This window comes from Eptesicus fuscus, chromosome 16 (assembly GCF_027574615.1).
Source record: "Eptesicus fuscus isolate TK198812 chromosome 16, DD_ASM_mEF_20220401, whole genome shotgun sequence".
Taxonomy (NCBI): domain Eukaryota; kingdom Metazoa; phylum Chordata; class Mammalia; order Chiroptera; family Vespertilionidae; genus Eptesicus; species Eptesicus fuscus.
The window spans coordinates 52020751-52042276 of NC_072488.1; the positions used below are offsets into that span (position 1 = coordinate 52020751).

At 40.4% G+C, this 21526-nt stretch overlaps 1 long non-coding RNA gene and 1 other non-coding gene across 2 annotated transcripts; both read right to left on the reverse strand.

Annotated features, from left to right (window-relative positions):
- Positions 1 to 13996: 13996 nt before the first annotated feature.
- LOC129151874 (uncharacterized) lies at positions 13997 to 16258 on the reverse strand. Its single transcript, XR_008558578.1, has 3 exons — positions 15412 to 16258; positions 15117 to 15185; positions 13997 to 14452 (listed from the first exon to the last, which is right to left on the reverse strand). It is a non-coding gene; the product is annotated as an uncharacterized LOC129151874 (long non-coding RNA).
- A 3768-nt stretch (positions 16259 to 20026) lies between these two features.
- LOC129151956 (small nucleolar RNA SNORA74) lies at positions 20027 to 20230 on the reverse strand. Its single transcript, XR_008558663.1, has one exon. It is a non-coding gene; the product is annotated as a small nucleolar RNA SNORA74 (small nucleolar RNA).
- Between the last annotated feature and the right edge of the window lie 1296 nt (positions 20231 to 21526).

Below are 21526 nucleotides of genomic sequence, written 5' to 3' on the forward strand. Positions count from 1 at the left end.
ATTATTATAGGTGAAAAATATTATAACAATAGGTGATAAAAAATCTTGCTCTGAAGGAAATAAAATGTGGTACTATGAAATGCCACAGAATGATCCTAAAAGCTGTTTATCTATAGCCACAGAGTACAAGTGTGTATGACAGCAGACCATCTACATATATAAAAGCCTAAGTGACCATTATGACCAGTTGACCAAACAACCTGTCAACAGGTCTCTATGATGTGCACTGACCACCAGGGGGCAGACGCTTAATGCAGGAGCTGTCCCCTGGTGGTCAGGGCGCTCTCACAACCAACCTCCCATGGTCCCACCCCCCTCTAACCCTCCCCCCTCCAGCCGGCTGGCCCTGATTGGCCCAGATCAGCCAGGGCTCTAGTTATATATAAAAAGTTATATATATTTTGCCCTAGCTGGTTTGGCTCAGTGGATAGAGCGTTAGCCTGCAGACCAAAGGGCCCTGGATTCAATTCCGATTATGGTCACATGCCTGGGTTGTGGTTTTTAACCAGGTTTTGAGTGTTTAAAACTTCAGATTAATGAAATTACTTATTCTGAAAATCTCAACACTATCTTGAATACCTTTTTATGATGTTTACATATGTCTTTTGTTTACTTTAAATCATGGCCAAAATGAAATTCCACTGATATTTTCAACTGCTACCAAGCTAGTTTAGTGTGTTTATTTTTGTTTGTTTGTTTGTTTTTTTGGGGGTCAATAATTTATTGAGAAGAAGAACAGCAAAGACCAGAAAAGCTACTTATATCTATTTATTCTGTAAATGATCCTGGCTTGCTCATGTAAGTTTGCACTGAGAATTCCATTAAAACCATAGCAGATGTCCACCCTAAGCCTCTGGAATTTATCTCTACCACCTCCTGCTTACCTGCTCTGTCTCATTTTATTTTTTCTTCACTTTCTCACTGACATTAGTAAAACACTTTTCCCCCTAGCTTATCTTAAATTATGTATATGGAAGTCCATATATTCCACTTTTATTATTTGAGGAAGTTATTTAAATCATTTTTTTATTTAGCCATGAAGAACAGAATTGAAAAGATTTTATGAGTCACATTACTTCTGTGATTAATTCAAGTATGTTTAATTTTCAGTGTCCTTGGTAGAGTATTTTTCTTAGATAACAAAAAGTTTTCTACCCAGAACCAGCAGAATTATATAATCTCAATCCATGTGATTTTACTCATTTAAAAACACTTGGGAATAAAAGAGGGTGCTGTGAATAATCCCTCTAGGGAAACAGGCATTAACCAGAACTGTCCTTGTAAACAGGTTGGTCTAGTCACACCCCAGAGCCCAACTCTCACTTGATGATATAAATAAGTGAAAGTTTATTCTAGATGTTCCACCATAGAAAGACATCTTTGTAATCAATAAAATAATATCAATAATAACAAAACTATGTTCTGATATGAGAGTTACATATATTTGCTACTAATAGAAAAATGTTGATTTTTAATATGAAACTAATTATTTGATCTTCACTAATATTTATTTTTTAATTAACCTTTGAGAAAATTAACTTTCTAAAAAGGTTAGCTTAATTCTGCCTATAAACTTTATCAAATCAAGATAATCATTGATTGGCTCAGTGAATAGAGAGTCAGCCTGCAGACTGAAGGGTCCCAGGTTCGATTCCAGTCAAGGGCATATGTCTGGGTTGCAGCATGATCCCCAGTGGGGTGTGCACAGGAAGCAGCCAATCAATGATTCTCTTTCATCATTGATGTTTCTATCTCTCTCTCCCTCTCCTTTCCTCTCTGAAATCAATAAAAATATAAAGAAAAAGATAATCAGTGATCAGAGAAATGTTTAAGACTAAATACTGTAGAACTTCTACTCAATCTTTAAAGTTTGAATAGAGGATGTTCATTTTCTTCACATAAATTAGAATTTGATAGTATATGGTTTCATAAAGCTTTGAGTTATCAAGATTTCTTTAATTCTCACATTCTGTACTGTAAGATGTTTCTCTTCTCCATTTTCTTTTCATTTTCTAAGGATATATATAGGTATTCCATTAGGGTGAAACTTGAGAAACATTATTTTAGTACAAGTATAGCACTCCTAAAATATTACAAGAGGTAACAGAATCAACAAAAGTACATTATACATGACATGAAGTTTATTTTTTAGATGCCTATAACTAACTACCACTACTTTTGATTAATATTCATTTCTCACCCAAACATTTTGGAGTCATATTTTTATGAATACAAAACATAATGCTACATATGTTGCTTTAATATAGGTAAAGTATTTACAACAGTCATATGAAATGAACTATTCATAACATTATCTGAACAGAAGGGTAAACTGCTCGGAGATTCCAGGAGAGCACCTGGTTCCCAGTGATAACACCTAATCTTCCCATTTTTAGGAGTGTTCTCTTTATATCTTCTTCACTTCTTAAGTATAAAGTATATCAACAGCAAAAATCTGAAACACATTTTTAGAAATAGTTGACAGAATTACAATAAATTCTAATCACCTTGAACCGATTAATTCTGAATGATAAAATATTAGATAAGCTTTGTGTTTTAGAGCATCATCTAAAGTCCGTATATTCCATTTTTATTATTTGAGGAAGTTATTTAAATCATTTTTATTTAACCAGGAAGAACAGAATTGAAAAGATTTTATGATTCTGTAACCTATTATTAAATAAGACACGTACTTCAATTCCTCTGTGCACTCTTCCATTTCAAATAATCCAAAAAGATAAAAATCAAAATAAAGTGCACACACACAAAAACAAAATCTTCAATTAAGCTCTCATTATACCTGTTAAATATAAAAAGATACAATTTTGAAGAATTCAGAAGGTAACAATAAAATGAACTCTGAGTATGTATAACTAATTACTTCCCTATAGACTAAATGCTCATCTTAGAATATAATTTTCACTAATTTATTCACTTACCAGAATTCAGAATCAACTAAGCCATTTGGTGATAACCATCAGTCCTTTGTAAAGTGGATAAATGCTAAGGCTCTAGAGTACTGTCTATTATACTGCCTCTAACATCAGTATTAAGATGTTATAATTATTAAGGAGCCAGTAAATACTCATCTCAAATAATAAGCTCCACTTACCAATAGATATGTGACAGAGGCATGCAGGAGATATAAAAATTTAAGCTTAAGCATTGTTTAATTGTTAGCTGGGGTGAGCCCCAAATATGGGAGGGGTGGGTAGAAGAGATACATTCAATATAGATATGAATCACCCATTTTTTTCTAAGCTAATTGAGCATAATACTTGTGGCCCAATGAAGCCCAGTGCCAATAGGCATCTTCTCAGAGAGGTAGCAAATTAGATCAGACACCTTAACAGAATAGTTCCAGATAAGTGCAGTACAAATAAAATGTAAATGAGCCACACATGTAAGCCATACGCTTAATTTTAAATTTTGTAATAACAACATTAAAAAGCAAAGAGGAACATGATTCATTTTGATAATATATTTTATTGACCCAATATATTCCAAGTGATATAATTTCAATACAAATTAATATAAAAGTTATTAAATTAGTTTACATTTTTACATTAAATCTTTAAAATGTGGTGTGTGTTTCAAATAGCACATCTCAGACACATTACAAGTGTTTAGTAGCCACATATATAACTAATGACTACTATGCTGGAAGATTCAAGTCTAGAACTATTTGGCCTTGGGATTGACAGTCTATCTAATTGAAGCTGCTTCTGCATGCAGGAAGAAAGAGTAATGAGTGAATGAAGGAGCTGTTTTTCATCTTATCCAGGTGCATAGTCCCTAGCACTTCAGTAAGATAGAAGGGTGAAATGGAAAGTAAGTACAAGAAAAACTAATTCGTTGATTTATCGCTAACTTCAATGAGTTTGAGAGGAGGAAAATGGTGACAGTAGTGGTGTGGAGATATCTTTAGGTCTCTACTCATGCAAAGGTGGAATGTAACTATCCCACCCAGGAAGGTGAAAGAAAGGCATAGCTATGAGTAATTTTTTAATTGGCATTTTCTTTAAGAACCTATATTGAATTCAGGCATCTTTTCTTGTTTGGGTTAGTCCTATTTGAGGAGACTCATATTTCTGAACATTTTGCAAGCAGTAACAATGATCACCTTTTTTAGGATTCTATTTGTAAAATATTTGTAGAGCAAACTGCCTGAGAAGACAGATAATCTGTTTTCTTTTTCTGAAATAGAGGGTTGGCAAGCTTATTGCTTGTTATAAAAAAATCATAGGTTCCCAAAACTCAAAATTATTCTTCTGTCACCCGACCCTGTCTATGTGTAGGAATCACTTGGCCTTCCTTGTATGGTCTTGTGCAATTTGGGTCAAGGAGAATAAATATAGTCATGATTCATATCTTTCTGGTTTTCTGTATTAAAGTCTTGTTATATTACCAGTATGTATGCAACTGTGGCAGGCTGACTTGACTGCTTACAAGTGTGGTAACATTTTAGACTCTTTATGTTTTTTGACACCATTGACTATTTTCCTCACCAAAGCTTTTCATTCTGAAAATATCTGGAAAATTGAGTAATTATTTTTATATGGGCAAAATGTGAATGTGCTTAATTCAGAAGATGATAATCAGTCAATAACATATTTACTTAGATTCTAGATTTTCAGCCTTTATAAGCACCATAAATGTTACCATTGTATTTAGCTAGCTAATACTAAAATAGGAAGAGAGCAAAAAGGAGGTCAGACAGAATAACCATGGTCATCTGGGCAGCTTCACCAGGAAGCTGCAACTTCACACTCCCCAGGGAACCATCCTCTACTCTCTGCAAGTCACTGTGGGGAAAGGGATAAACAAAGGGGAGATGGGTGTATGCACAGTGAAGTTGGGGTGACATAGGGAAGGTGCTTTCCTGTCAGTGTAACTTGGGGAACAAAGATCATTGGCTGTGAGGGTGGAGCCAATACAAGTGCAGGAAATCCTGAAGGCTTAATTGGTTTTGCTCCTAGTTATAACCCCAAGACAGAGTTCTGGCTCTCTTGTTCCTCTTGCTTTGCTCCTGCTTCCTTGTTCTGTGACCTGTGCTCGCCTGCCATGTGACCCTACAAGTTACATGGCCCATGGTCATGTGACTCTCAAATGCAATGGACTGCAGCTGGGAACACAACTTAAGCTGGTCAGATGCTGGACTGGACTGTGCTTTAATATGAAGCAAAGACTCTGGGCAGTGGCTTTAATTCTGGCTCTGCTGAGACAAAATGTTTTTTTTTTTCCCATGGAGATATTGAAATGCAGGAATTAAACCGGACTGCTTTGTTTTCCTCTGGGCAGGATGCAAAGGTGATTTCCCAGGTTCTTGTCCAGGTGGAGTCTAAGAATGAACCCATGGAAAAAAGGTGGCATAGGAAAAGATGGAAATTTCTCCCATGTGGGGAGGGGGAGAGACCCACTAAGTCCCTCTTTTCTAAGGCTTATAAAGGCTGCAGTTCTTTGTGTCCTAATATCCCCTCTGATTGGTCACTATAGCAGCTTCAAAGCTCAAATCCCACCTGGGGTTCCCCACTTTTTCTCCCTTTTGTTTTTCTACTCCCTGTGGCCTTTTTCTTTATTCTGTGAATGAGTGGTTTCCTCTCCTTTATTCTGGAATTGTCTTCTTCTTCCTTTATTCTGGAAATGTATACCTTTTGGCAACTCCCAGCCCCCTTATTCTGTCAATGCATGCCTTCTAGCAGCTCCCAGTTTTGCAGCCCCTCGATTCTCCCCCATGGGCCCCCTAATTCCTAAATCTCTCTAAACCTGCCTATTTACCCCTAAAAAAGTCCTTTCAATATGACAGAAATGGGACCTTGGAGGGGAACTCTCTTAATTTTACATCATCAACAAAGCTTTCCACAATAGCTCATCCTCCCATAGAAGCCTCAGGAAATTCTTGTTCCCGTGGCACCCCAAGAGCTTCATTTCTACCAGTAACAGGTGGGGACACAGAGGGCACCCCACTGATAACAAAAAGAGTAAAAAATAGTTGTCTTGTAAAATATAATAAGGCAGAGTGTTGCAGAAGACCAAGAAGACCAAGGACGCTTTTGAGGAAGTTGGAGGGACACTGTTTAAAACGCCAGCGGACTCAGGGAACAGCCTTCCAAATCTGAGTGAAGGAACACGCATGGGGCCCTCCCTTATATCTCCCTCCCTGTGCTCTTTGTCCCACAAGCATGGATCATGCTTCCGGTCCTTTTCGCTGGCCTTTCAAGAAGGCCCCCAGGTGTTGGGGGTCTCCAGGCCATATCTGGTGGTCTGGCCTGGCATCAGAGTTAGGAGCCTTCCCTCTGGCCAGTACACTGTCCACATTCCAATGGCCTTTGCAACCGGTTCTGCAAGACCAGTGTCTGGGAGAGAGGCAGTGACTTAATTATAGGCTATCAGGAATGTCTTACTAGCCTGGATTCAGATCACTAGCCCCAAATATCAGGGCTACATTGGAATTAGCCCTTTTTGCCTCCTCAAGAGTACTAAATGTAATATAGCAGTCACTGTCTTCTCTCAAAAAGATGACAAGCTAATGATAAAATTTGCATATTTATTTATGAAGAAAACTTACCACATGAATAATCAATACATATGGGTAGTAGATAGGATTAGAAAGGTGAAATAGCACTTCCAAGTCAGTTAATGTAAAAGGAAAGCTTCTACTCAAACTTAAGATTTGACAAGATCCTTCTGGGAAAACAAAACAAAACAAACAACAACAACAAAGAACAAGCTAAGTGTAAAGGAAAAGGTAGAGCTACATACCCTGGAGAAAGTATGGGAAAAAATCATGAATGTGAGAATTATACATATGCTATAGGTGAAGAAAATAAACCATAATGAGGGACAGGAACATGAAGCATATGAAAGCAGATTGCATGAGGCCTTTAGTCTCAGTCTGCATTTTTTCTGTTACATGGTTAACAGAGAATCCTGAAAATCTTGCTTAAAAGTTATAAGTAAATGTAGTTTTAGAAAACTGAATTTGAGATATCACAAGTCAACAAGGTTTTTTTAATATTCTAGAATGTACCTGGTGAGCTTGAGGCCAACATATTACTTTTAATGGTATTGAAACATGAATTTTAGAGGAATATATGCAGGCTTAGGGAATTTTTAGAATTGGGGTCCATGGAAAAAACACAGGGGACAGATTGGGAGAAGGTTCATTTCCATAACACAAGGAATCCTGCCACAGTTACATTTCCATAAGACAAGGGAGCAGTAACAGTATCATTTACATAAGACAAGGGAACTGGACTTAGCCAAAAAAGGTCTGTATTTACAAAATAAAGAAGGAAGAAAGCCCAGAAGGAATAGGAGGACAATAAGGGAGGAGGGCCTTAGGAGTCACTATAGTAACTAAATTGAAAGGGATTATTGTCCAATCCGAGGGGATATCAGGACAAGGGAACTGCAGCCTTTATAAATCATGCAAAGAGGAAGTCCGTGGGGCCCTTTCCCCCTCCCCACTTGGGTGTCTGTACTTGTTCTTCAATAAATCTCCACCTTTGCTATACTACCTTCTGTCCGTGGATTCATTCTTCCACTCTGGTGGACAAAGAATCCGGGTTCCAGTCCAAAAATTCCACATCAGTATATTGATGGTATCTGAATTATTTTCACACAAAATTCACACTACTGTGTTAATTTACCATTGACAGTATATTTCAAAAATGTATTTATAGACTCATAAAGCATTGCATGATTAAATCTTTTATTAGAAAATTCATGTATAAATGGTGTTTTTATTTTCTCACTAGAGGCCTGATGCACAAAATTCATGTAAGGGGCTTGACCCTCACAGCCATGTCGGCTTAATTCAGCCCTTTCAGCCCCGGCTTTGTCTGGAAGGTCATGCGGAAGAATGTCGGAAGTTCGTTCAGCTGCCTGGTCTAATTAGCATATTATGCTTTTATTATTATAGACTAGTGGCCCGGTGCATGTAATTCATGCACGGGGATGGGGGTGTTCCCTCAGCCCCGCCTGCACCCTCTCCAATCAGGGAACCCTTGGCAGAGGTCTGACTGCTGGTTCAGGCCCAATCCCACACCGGCAGTCGGACCTCCCTCTCGCAATCTGGGACCGCTGGCTCCTAATTGCTCACCTGCCTGCCTGCCTGATCACCCCTAACTGCCTCTGCCTGTCTGCCTGATAGACCCTAACCCCTCTGCTTTCCTGCCTGATTGCCCCTAACTGACCTCCCCTGCCAGCCTGATCACCCTTAATTGCCTCTGCCTGCCTGATCACCAGGGTCTGGGGTACAGGTGAATGGGATGCCAGGCTGGCAGGCTGCTGACAGCAAGCTATCCAACGGCCGATTCTGTGAGGAATGGGGGTCCCTCCTCGCTCCTGTCAAGGTCTGGTTTGAAGGCTGGCCATGCCCCTGATTGCGCAAGACCCAGAGTTTCACTGCGCCCTGGCCGGGGCCCATAGCCCTCTCCCACTGCAGCACCGTGGCGTCCTGGGGCCCACAGCCCCTCGCTAGTCCATGGGAGGCAGGGGGAGGGACTGAGAGGTCAACAGTTCAGCCTGCTCAACAGTCCCTGCCCACCTGAGCCTGCTGCACATTCAGCCTGGCGTTCAGTTGTCCCTTCAGTCATTCTGGACATTACGGACCCTGGATCTTTATATATATAGATAAGATTCAATGTATCGTTTTAGGAACAAAGATATTAGCAGTAAAAATAATTACAAAAGCAAAAAGGAAAGGAAAATTAATGAACATGTGTGGATTGTGTATAGCTCTGTTTGTTTTTGCAAATTATGTGTATTTTTTATGAAATTTTTCTAGAACAGCCTTAGGTACTGTTTTTTTGTTTGTTTGTTTTTATTCTTTTATTCTCAAAATAGTCTAAATATTATGGCTAAATTTTAATTATAGAATAAGAGATAGAGGGGTTTCAGGCCCAATGTCTCTTCATAATACACTTAAAGGGTAGACCTGTAGATAATGACCTTTTTCCTATATCCATTTCACTAAGTCTAAATACATAAGGGTTACATTTACAATACTTTGTAAGCTTATGTAATAGTAGTACTTATCTCATGCTATGTCTGTCAATAACAATTGCATTGAAAATATTGGTAGTATACCATATTTTTATTTATTTATTTATTTATTTATTTATATTTATTGCTGAAGAGTATTATAGATATCCCCCTTACCACCACCACCCCACCACCATTTACCACCTCCATGACATTCCTGCCCCTTTCCCAGGCCTTCCCAGTATATCATTTTTGATTGACCCTATCATGAAATAAAGTTAATGGTACAAGTACATAAAATACAAATAAAAAATGACTATAGATTCAAATTAGAAATAAATTGCATCTTTACATGATTCAACCAGGAGTAAAAAATAAACCATGCAGTCTTATGATCTCCTTAATGCAGTAGCTAATTATTATGGGATTTAAAACAACAATTAGGACATTTTGCATTTTTTTTTGCATACCCACCTACCTCTGTGATAATTAACAGAGAAGAAATTAAATGGTTCACTAAGTATCAGCATCCCAATACCACAGAGAACAATCCTTGCTAATTGAAATGTGATGCATTAACTGCTTGGCAATGCAAATATATTTTGTATTTTCCTGAAACAAATGTGGACTGGTGAATATCCCTCAATGTTACACCATTTCACTTTAGAATTATCAAAGAATTAACAGGGAACTATTTCAAATTATTTCTACCCTGGTAAGTGAATTAAATATTTAATTATAGGCATGTGTGTGTGTGTGTGTGTGTGTGTGTGTGTGTGTGTGATATACCATATGTCTATGTCTACTTATAGCTTATATATAAATATTTATATACATATGTATTTACATAAGTGTGTACATATAATTATTGGCTTATAGATAAAGGATGAAGTAAAATGAAAAGAATATCTATAATAATAAAAGAGTAATATGCTAATTAGACCAGACATATTCTGGATGACCTTCTGGACAAAGCCACAGTGGTGGGGCCGAGGCAGAAGCAGTTAGGGGGATTAGGCCGGCAGGGGAGAGGAGTTAGAGGGATCAGACTGGGAGGGGTGGTTAGGGGCAATCAGGAAGGCAGGAGAGCAGTTAGGAGCATCAGGCAGGCAGGCAGAGTGGTTAGGGGCAATCAGGCAGGCAGGGAGGTGAGCAATTAGGAGCCAGCATTTCTGGATTGCAAGAGGGATGTCTGACTGCTGGTTTAGGCCCAAACTTGCAGAAATTGGGCCTAACCCAGCAGTTGGACATCCCCTGAGGGCTCTCAGATTGGAGAGGTTTCCATCTGGGCTGAGGGAACCCTTCCTCCCCCCGTGCACGAATTTTGTGCACCGGGAATCTAGTCATAATAATAATATTAGTAATAATAAATTTTGAATATTTAAATTAAGATGGGAAACTTACATCAATACAATACTGTCTTCTCATATATAAGTACATTTATTGCTCCATTTTTTTTTAAACCAGGGATAACTTTTATAAGATTTATTCCTGACTATATTTTGCTTCTTAAATTATATCAATTAAAAATATGTTCTAACACTTATATGCGGTTATGTAAGAATGGCAATTGATTTTGTTTGTATACATATGTACCCAAATATCATTGCCACATTTTCTTATTACTTCTAATGAATTTTCTTTTGATTATCTTAGTTTTTCCTTTGCAGACAATTAAATCTCTATAGGGACAATTTATCAAACAAGTTTTTTTTTTTTCTTCTGCTTAAGGCCACCAGTACAGTAAACAGAATCAATGATACCATATGTAAATTTATCATATCTTATTTTAAAAGAATATTTTTATTGTATTATTACTCTGGACAATATTTGTTCTATTTCTTTTTAAATACACATTATCACACTAATTATATCTTTTCCTACACCTAATTTTCTATCAGATATTTGTTGATTTGTTCACAGTAACCATTCTGAAAGGTGTGAGGTGATATCTTATTGTGTCTTTTTAAAATAGTTTTTTTTAAAAAAATAGGTTTTTATTGATTTTAGAGACAGAAGAAGGGAGAGTGAGAAAGAGAACATCCAACAGTGGCCTCCTGCATGCCATGCTGCATGCCTTGGATGGAGCAGCAATCTGGGCACGTGCCCCAACTGGGAAGCAAACTGGGGACCTCTTGGTTCATGGGACATCTCTCAACCAACTCAGCCACACCAGCCAGGGCTCATTGAGGTTTTAATTTACATTTTTCTGCTGATAAGTGATGTTGAGCTTCATTTCATATGTCTCTTGGCTATTTCTATGTCCCTTTGGGAAACTGTATATGCAGGTTTATTTTTCCATTTTATAATTTGAATATTTGTATTTTTGTGTTGAGTTTCATATCTGTATAAATTTTAAATATTAACCCCTTATTAGATATATCATTGGTAATTATATTCTTTTATTCAGTGGGTTGACTTTTCATTTTGTTTCAGGGTTTACACATTTAAAAAATATTTATTAAACCCTTTCATATGTCAGGCAGTGAGCTGGACACAAGGGTTTCTTTAATGCAGCTTATCCTTTAGTGGGAAATAGGGGAGCAGCAAGGCAGATATTAAACAAATTATTTTACAGATAAATGTCTAATGAAAATTATGGCAAATTCTATAAAGGAGAGATATAAGGTGCCATAAAAACTGAAGGGGGCCTATATCTAGATTGGGGAAAGAAATAGTCAGAAAAGGCTTTCTTGAAAATAATATATTTTATGAACTAAAATACTAGTAGCAATAGCAGCAGCATCTAATATTTATTGAGTGCTTACTATATGCCAGGTACTGTTCTAGTCTCACAAATATATTTCTACTATCTGTTTTTACAGATTAGTGGACTGAAAAAAAGGAAGGTCAAGAACTAACCCTTGGTCTTGGCCAGGTAGTTCAGTTTGTTAGAGTGTCATCCAGGTATGCTACGGTTATGGGTTCCATACCCAGTCAGGTCACAAACAACAATCAACTAATGAATGCATAAATAAATGGAACAACTGATCTCTCTCTCTCTCTCTCTCTCTCTCTCTCTCTCTCTCTCTCTCTCTCTCTCTCTCTCTCCCCATCCCTCCTTTCCTCTCTCTCTAAAATTATTAAATAAATTTTAAAAATTAAAAAAAAAGAAAACAACTTACCCTCAGTTCATAGTCAGTCAGTTATGAAGCCAGTATTCAAACCTAGGCTGTCCTGCCATCATGCTATTCTTTCCTTCCTTTCCTAGCAAAAGCCTCTGAGGTAGGTGGTGCTTACTATTTTGAAAGAACACAGAAGTGACCAGAGTAACTGACAGTGGCACAGGACAGGGTGGGAGAGCAGTGGGATATGAAGCTCACAAATTAGACAAGGTCAGGTTGCACAAAACTCTGTTGTTGGGGTAGAAGGTTTTAATGAGGTTGGATTCACTCACAGGGGTTTTCACCATTAAAAGTAATGAAACTTCAGCTTCAGGGTTCTTTACTTTCATGGGTTCCTGTGCTTTCTAGGGGTTGCTGTGGATTATAGAGTGTTCTAGGTGGACAAGAGCAGGCAGGTTGCAATCAGAAAGATTTCTGGTCCATTACCAAGGGTCTTAGAAGAAGAAGGTCCTCAGAACTATATAGAGCAAAACCCAGATCCATTTCTCTACATTCCTGTCAGCATCTCTTATTTCACACACTGAGTTTTGGGAGGAAGTCTGAGAGAAGGTGGCTAAGAATTTTGGTTTTAAGGCAAGATAAAGGAGGCAGAAGTGTTGAAAGGGGTCCTGAATTTGAAAGTAGTCGATAGAACATAAAACAAACTGGGTAAAAATACAATATTCAGAGTATAAGAAATATAGAAAAAGTCTATTAAAATAAAACTATAGGAACTTTGAATTATTGTTTTAATTAATAAAGTTACATTGTTGATAGTCTATGTGGATTTTAGTATTTTCAATTTAGGGCAGTTTTATAGCCAAAGCATTGAAATCCTATATAATAAAGAGGTAATATGCAAATTGACCATCACTCTAACACACAAGATGTATACCCCCATGTGGTCAAATATGGCTGCCCCCATGTGGACACAAGATGACCACCACAAGATGGCCACCACAAGATGGCCACCACAAGATGGCCAGAAGGGGAGGGCAGTTGTGGGTGATCAGGCCTGCAGTAGAGGGCAGTTGAGGGGAACCAGGCCTGCAGGGGAGGGCAGTTGGGGGCGACCAGGCTAGCCAGGGAGGGTAGCTAGGGGTGATCGGGCCTGCAGGGGAGGGCATTTGGGGGGAACCAGGCCTGCAGGAGGGCAGTTAGGGGTGACCAGGCCTGCCGGGGAGAGCAGTTGGGGGTGACTAGGCCTGCAGTGGAGGACAGTTAGGGGCAACAAGGTTGGCAAGGGAGGGAAGTTAGGGGTGAATGTGCCAGCAGGGGAAGGCAGTTGTGGGCAACCAGGCTGGCAGGGGAGGACAGGTAGGGGTGACCAGGTGGGCAAGGGAGGGCAGTTAGGGACAATCAGGCCAGCAGGGGAACAATTAGGCATTGATCATGCTGGCAGGGGAGTGGTTAGGGGGTGATCAGGCTGGCAGGCAGAAGTGGTTGGGACAATCAGGTAGGCAGGCAGGCAAGCGGTTGGGAGCCAACAGTCCTGGATTGTGAGAGGGATGTCTGACTGCCCGTTTAGGCTCAATCCTCATGGGCAGTCGGACATCCCTTGAGGGTTCCCAGATTGGAGAGGGTGCAGGCTGGGCTGAGGGACACCCTCCCATGCACAAATTTCATGCACCGGGCCTCTAGTTTTATTTTATAAATGTGGAAAGTACTCCTGGCTAAAACTTACTGATAAACTATTTGTATTTGTGCTTTCAGTGCCTGATCACCAAATCAAAAGTTAAAGTATCAGGATTTAATAACAAATAGCTTCATAGAGTTAAGTAATTTCTCTTAAGTTTTCTGTCTTTAAATGAAAGGAATTCTGTTTATTAATAGATTAATATTTCATAAAGAAATACTCTGGTCAGTAAGAGAAACCTTTACCACACATGTGATATGGGCTTTATTTAGGAAGCAAACCAAAACACCGTTATTCTCAAAGGAATGTAACACAGCAATAAGCAGATGACTCATCATGGATCTGCAGCTTTGATAATAAAATCATTTCCAGAATATTCTTCCTTTATATCTCTTGATCCCTACTATTAACCGACACACAGTAAATGTAACTATTCCACCTTCTTTGCTATTCTCACTGCTGCTTCCATCTGCCTTTGCTATACTGACACTGCAAGTGGCGAAGGCTGTTTTGAAAATGTGGTCCTACATCTGAGTCCCACAGCGCTGAGGTGTCCATGGAAATTCATGTGAAAGGAGACAGGGACAGAGTCTGCTGGGGTGGCCTGGACTCTCCTGGGAACATCCTGAGGAGGGAGCCAGGCTGCAGCATTCCCCTCCCTCAGCCAGTGGCAGAGCTCCCACTTTTTTCTCTTCTCTCAGAGGAGGTGCATCTCAGCAGACAACTAGAAGAGAAAGGAAGACATCATTATCGATAGGGAAGGGAGATGTTGGGACCTGAAGATTCTGCAGAGCTCCGCATTTTCTTAAGCTCTGAATTGTCCTATGGTTTCACGACTAGCTTTCTGTTCCTTCTCTTTCTGTCTTTTAACTTTTGTTACTGCTGTGCTGCTCTTTCTCTGCCAGAGTGGCCTGGCAGTCTGCGGGAGGGGCACGCCAGGAGGGAGTTTGTGGAAACCCAAGAAAACTGTTGATGAAATTTCCTAAGTAGACCTTGACTTTGGCCCAGATCTGAGGACTGAGCAGGACAAACACCCTGGACCAACACCATGTGCAGACATGCCAGCCCCTCACAACAGATGTGCTTGTGAATGGATGTGACTGTGTGTGAATATATGTATGTGTGAAGGTGGGTGCATGTGTGTGCATGTGCATGCGTATGTGAATGTGTGAATGTCAATGTTTATGAATGATTGTGAATGGGAGTGTATGAATGTGGGGGGGTATGTGTGCCTGTGTTGGTGCCCCAAGCAGGGAGTTTTCTCATTATAAACTCAAGACCTTAAATTTAGACTTTGGTCTCATTTTCAGATGAAGTTAAACAAACTCACAGAAAATCACTGACATCCTTGCCCTGACCAGAGTGGCTCAGTTGCTTGAGCATCATACCTTGCATCAATAGGTCACAGGTTCCACAGGAGCCATCTCATCAGTGTTTCTCTCTGCCTTCCACTTGCTCTAAAATCAATTAGAAAACAATTTAAACCAAACTAACAAACAACAACATAACCAAACTGACAGAACAATGATTCCATCCTCTTCTAATGTGTGTCCTGTAGTGGGCTCATCACCAAGACAGCCTTATGATTTTGTACTTTAGAAAGTAATAATAGCACATTAATTACATGGAATCAATTGCCTCATATTAAAACATGTATTAACATCATCATTTTAAATAGGTCACCATTTTAAAAGTACACTGTTGGTACTTGTCAGCTGGCCTCTTCACGTGGGTCTCTGGGACTGTTGGGGGTGCAGTCTCCATGCGGGGTTCCATCCATCACTTGCGGGGCTGCTCAGTTGTCCTCGATGTGAGAAGGCAGTAGCTGGCCTGCGTACCTCTCTGCACAATGGTGACTCCCCTCACGTGGCATCCTTTGCTTCTCGCAATAGGCCTGTAAGGTAGACACAAGGGGACCAGGGCTTGTCCAAGTTTGCTCAGCAGACCTCGGACACCAGGCTCTTCTCACCACTGTGTGTCAGGAGGCCGCGTGAGAGCAGGAGTTCAGGTAGACTGAGCACATCCTACCAAGGTTCTGTCTGTAAACCTGGCCTTCTATTTTTGTTGTTGTTGCTGTTTGATTTTTAGATATTTTTTACCACAGTAAAATATACACAATGAAATTTACCATTTTAACTATTTTTTATGCACAGTTCAGTGGTGCTAAGTATGTTCATAGCATTGTGCAGCTGTCACCACCATCATCTCCATCCCTGCTCCCATTTTCTCCAACTGAAACTCTGTCCCCACTAAAGAGCTCACCATCCCCTTCCCTACCCCTGGGACCCTCCATCTTACCTCCGTCTCTATGACTGACAGCTCCAGAGACCTCATGTGAGCGGGATCACACAGTATTTGTCTTTCTGTGACTGGCTTGTTTCACTGAGCATCATGTCTTCAGGGTGCATCCAGGTTGCAGCATGTGTCAGGATGTTAGGATGTTTTCTTCTTTCCTTTCTTTCTTTTTCTTTCTTTCTTTCTTTCTTTCTTTCTTTCTTTCTTTCTTTCTTTCTTTCTTTCTTTCTTTCTTTCTTTCTTCTTCCTTCCTTCCTTCCTTCCTTCCTTCCTTCCTTCCTTCCTTCCTTCCTTCCTTCTTTCTTTCTTTCTTTCTTTCTTTCTTTCTTTCTTTCTTTCTTTCTTTCTTTCTTTCTTTCTTTCTTTCTTCTTTACTTCTTTCCTTTCTTTTCTTTTCTTTTTCCTTCCTTCCTTCCTTCCTTCCTTCCTTCCTTCCTTCCTTCCTTCCTTCCTTCCTTCCTTCCTTTCTCTTTCTTTCTTTCTTTCTTTCTTTCTTTCTTTCTTTCTTTCTTTCTTTCTTTCTTTCTTTCTTTCTTTCTTTCTTTCTTCTTTCTAATTTGATTTATTGGGGTGAGATTGGTTAATAAAAATGTATAGCTTCCAGGTACACAATTCTATAATACATCATCTGTACATCGTATTGTGTGTCCACCACCCCAAGTCAGGTCTCCTTCCATCACCATTTATCCTTGCTATATCCTCTTCTACCAACACCTTTCCCTGTGGTAATCACCATACTGCTGTCTGTGTCTATGAGTTTTTTTTTTATATTTGCTTAATCCCTTTGCCTTTTTTACGCAGCCCCCAAACCTCCCTCCCTTCTGACAGCTGTCAATCTGTTCTCTGTATCTATGAGTCTGTTTATATTTTTTGATAGTTTATTTTGGTGATTAGATTCCACATATAAGTAAAATCATATTTTATTTCTCTAACTGGCTTATTTCACTTAGCATAATACTCACCAGCTCCATCCATGTTGTCCCAAAGGGTAAGATTTCCTTCATTTCCTTCTTTTTTTGCAACTGAGTAGTATTCCATTGTGTTAATGTACCACAGCTTCTTTATCCACTCCTCTACTGATGGGCAGTTGGGCAGCTCCCAAATATTGGCTATTGTAAATAAGGCTGCAGTGAACATAGCGTAGCATATATCTTTTTGCATCGGTGTTTAGGTTTCTTCAGATATATTCTCAGGCTATCTTACTCCATGGTATATTCTTGTGTCTTTTGTCAATTATTAGTTGACCATAAACACATGGGTTTATTTCTGGACTTTTTATTCTTTTCCAATGATCTCTGTGTCTGTTTTTATGGCAGTACCATGCTATTTTTTATTGCTATGGCCTTGTAGTATAGTTTGATACCAAGTAGTTGTGATTCCTCAAACTTTGTTCTTCTTTTTCAAGATTGCTGTATTTTGTTTTTGTTTTTTTGTGGTGCCGTCTATATTTTTGGAATACTTTTTGTTGTTCTGTGAACTATACCATTGATATCTTGATAGCAATGGTGTTTATTATATAGATTGTTTTGGTTAGTATGGATATTTTAATGATGTAAATTCTTCTTATTCATGAACATGGTATATGATTTCACTTATTTGTATCTTCTTCAATGTTGTTCATTCTTTCTTTTTTCTTTGTTTCTTCAATGTTTTTTTCTTTCTTTCTTCAATGTTTTTCTTTCTCTCTTTTCTTCTTTCATTTTTTTGTTAATTCTCATCAGAGGATATTTTTTTCATTGATTTTTTACAGAGAGTGAAAAGTAGGGGGGAGGGAGGAGGAGAAGTAGGAAAGAGAGAGAGAGAGAGAGAGAGAGAGAAAGCGCCAATGATGTGAGATATTGCTGGATTGGGATGGAAGCGGCTACTGAGGTATGTGCCTTTGACAAGGTATAGAGCCCTTGACCATTCAGTGCATGGGCAGGCACTCCAACCATTGAGCCACACCCACCAGCTATTCATTTTCTTGCTTCAGTATCTTATAAATTTTCAAGTACAGGTATTTGAAGTCCTTGGTCAAATTTATTTTTAGGTATTTCTTTTTGGATGCAAAAAATTGTAAATGAGATTGTTTTCTTAGTTTCCCTTTTGATAGTTCATTATTGGTGTATAAAAATGCAACTGCTTTCTGGATATTTATTTTGTATCCTGCTAATGAATTCATTAATCAGTTCTGGTAATGTTTTGGTGGAATCTTTTGGGCACTCTATATACTTTTTATTTTCTGCTCTGATTGTTTTCTGCTACCTTGTCTTCAAAAAGATTCAATCCTCTGCTTCATCCAAGTGCCTATTTTTTTTTTCTAGTGTACTGTTCATTTCAGACAGTATAGCCTTTATTTCTAATTTTTTATGGCTTATATGTTCTTTTTCATGCTTACTATCTCTTTATTGAAGTTCTTACTGATTTCATTCATTCTTCCCTTAAGTTCCTTTAGGATTCTTATCATTGTTTTTTTTTTTTTTAATTCTGTATCTGGTAGGTTACTTGCCTCTACTTCATTGAGTTTTGTTGTTGTTTTTCATGTCTTCTGTACTTTAATGCGGGGCATTTTTCTTTGTCTGTCTTGGTGCGTATATTTTGGCTGTCTTGGTGCGTATATTTCCATGTATTAGACTATTAGACACCCAATCTTGATAGTGTGGCCTTATGTAGTAGGTGTCCTGTGGGACCTAGTGGCACAGTCTTTTTTTTTTTTTTCCCAGAGCTGAGTGTTCCAATAATGTCCCTTGTGTGTGTTATGTGGGCCCTCCTGTTGTAGTTGAGTCTATATTGCTATTGGCCTTTCTATGTATGTGGTTGACTTTCCGGGTGGCTGACTGTGAGGATCAACCCTGACCACATTGTATGAGCGGATGCACAGGTGCTGACCACATGGAGCAGAATTCGCCTCAGCAGGTTCTGCTGTCCTCTAAGATCTCCCTTTGGATATGCCACTTGTAAAACTAATTGGATCATGGTCTGATGTCATCTGCAGTTGGCCACTGTGTGGGTTGGTCCTGGATGCAACTGAGAGGGACTCTGGTGCTGGCCAATGTCAGATGCTTCCTGTGACTGGCCTTGGGCATTCTATTTGGGGCTGCAAACAATTCACAGTTGGTGGTTGCCTCTGCTGGTTCAGAGTGAGAGCAGGAAGTTTCAAGCAGTGCACCAAGGCTGCCTTTTACCTGCACTCGGCTGGGGGAAGGTCAGCAAAAGTCCCAAGGCACCCCTGAGTTCTGCCTCTGCCTACTTCCACATGTGGGTGCCTGTTAGTCTCAGTCACTCAAAGATCTCTGGAGGTACTCAAGTTGAATGAGGTAGTTTCTCAGTGAGTCCCAGGTAGCGGCAAGTGGTGGTCATCAGATTGATACAGGTTTAAACTTGGTGACTGTGCAGGGACTGAGACCACGCAGCAAATGTCCCATGGCATACCAGGTCTAGCTGCCACCTACTGGGTTGTCAGACCCCTATGAGCAGTGTACAAAAGACTCAGACCTGCTTTCTTGTAAGAGTAGAATTAAAAGGTCCAAACAGTCCACAGGGCAGAACTTAGATTGTCGGGGATGCATAGTCTGACATCAGCCATGTGAGCTCAAGGGCTTTGCAGAGGGTCTGTGGATTATCAGAGGTCATGGAGCTGCTTCCTGTTGTGGACTATTCATGGTCCCCTGGGATGCAGCTGGAGAGTGAGAGCATGGTGGGGTCACGCAGCTCTGACCCAGTCACTATTTCACACACAGTTTAGTCCCCTCCTGTGTGCCTGATCCTCGCAGATGTGACCCTCCATTTCCATCCTAAGATAACTGCAGTTCTCTTCAGATGTCTGACCAGATGCATGTTCACTGGCAGCCTGTGCAGCACCATCCCTGCCTTCTTTCCTCAAGGCTGGGTGAGCCAGGCTGGTTGGGGTGCAGGGAAGGGCAGATGAAGGTCCCATGGGTGGGTTGAATTTTATTAGAACCATTAAAATTTTCTAAATGTTTTTTTTTGTTTGTGTGTGTGTGTGTGTGTGTGTGTGTGTGTGTGTGTCTGCTCTTTCACTATAACAAAGCAACCAAAGTGATGCTTAGCTCTCTCTCATGGAAGCACAGTTCTGCCTTGCACCAGTGCCACATGTCACCAGAGAAGTGAAGGGGGCAACAGGAGGAAAAAAGACAGGACATTCCTCTCCCAGCAGTGCAACACCATCACAGGCATGATGCTGCCTGGAGAGCTGACCACTGCTGGAGCGCTGAAGGCTTTTAGGCACAGAGTGAAATGATCTGATTTATATATTTTGAAGATCACTCTGATTTGCATTTTTATTTTCATAAAAAATTGTTTTACTAATTTATTTTTTTTCAATTAGAGATGACATTCAATATTAGTTTAAAGTGTACAAAATAGTGGTTAGACATTTATATAACATATAAAGTGATCCCCTGATGAGTCTAGCATGGGGTCTCTTTTAAAAGGGTATGAATCCTATTCATGAGGGCTCCTACCTCAAAAGACCCACCTTTTATTTATTTTTAATCAACCTTATTTGGGTGACATTCATTAATCAAATTGGATAGGTCAGGTGTGCAATTCCATAACGCATCATCTGTATATTGAATTGTGTGTTCACTGCCTTCAAGTCAAGTCTCCTTTCATCACCAATTTTCCCCCATGCCCTCTTCTCCTTTCCCTCACCCTCACCCACCAACCTATCCCCCATCCTGTACATGCCACCCATACGTGCCACCACCCACCACCCACCCGCCAGCCCCCAGACCCCACTGTTACCCCTCAGCCCCCCATGCTTACCCCCACCTCCCACCACCCACCTGCCACCCCACATCCCACACCCCACACTACCGAGCCCCCACCTGCCACCCCCACCCACCAGCCCCCACTTCCCACCCCCCACACTTACCCACCATCTCCACCCCCACCCACCACTCCACATCCCACACCCCAAACCACTCAGCCCCTCCCCCCCACCCTCCCACTTCCAATCCCCACCCCCTTCCCCCCTTCCCCTTCCCCTACTTGTGATTTGACATTTGAAATGATATTTGAGATGTGTCTTGAGGGCTCAGGTAGGATTCAGACAGATGAAGAAGGTGAGAATGTGCTTCAGGTACAGAGAGTGGGCACACAACCTGGAGGCAGGAGAGATGAAGACTGGACAGACCAGAGCATATGCCCCTCAGGTGCCTGTGAGTGAGGGGTGAGGGCAGGGAAAGAGAAGACCCTCCATGGAGGGAAAAGGCAGAGGGGAAAGGGGACCAACCACAGAGGGATCAGAGCAGGGGAGACAGGTCCCCTCCATGGTAAGGCAGGGCAGGGGGACAGGGAACCATGAGAGGGGTGGGCAGTGGGGATAGGAGACACTGGAAAGGGGCAGGGATGGGGAAGAGTGGATAGGGGACTTCCATTGAAGCAACAGGGCAGGGAAAAGGAAGACCCTTCGTGGCTGTGACAGGGCAGCGGGGACAGTGGACCCTTCTTGGTAAGGACAGGGGACCATCCATGAAGGGTTCAGTGTCCCCCATCACCT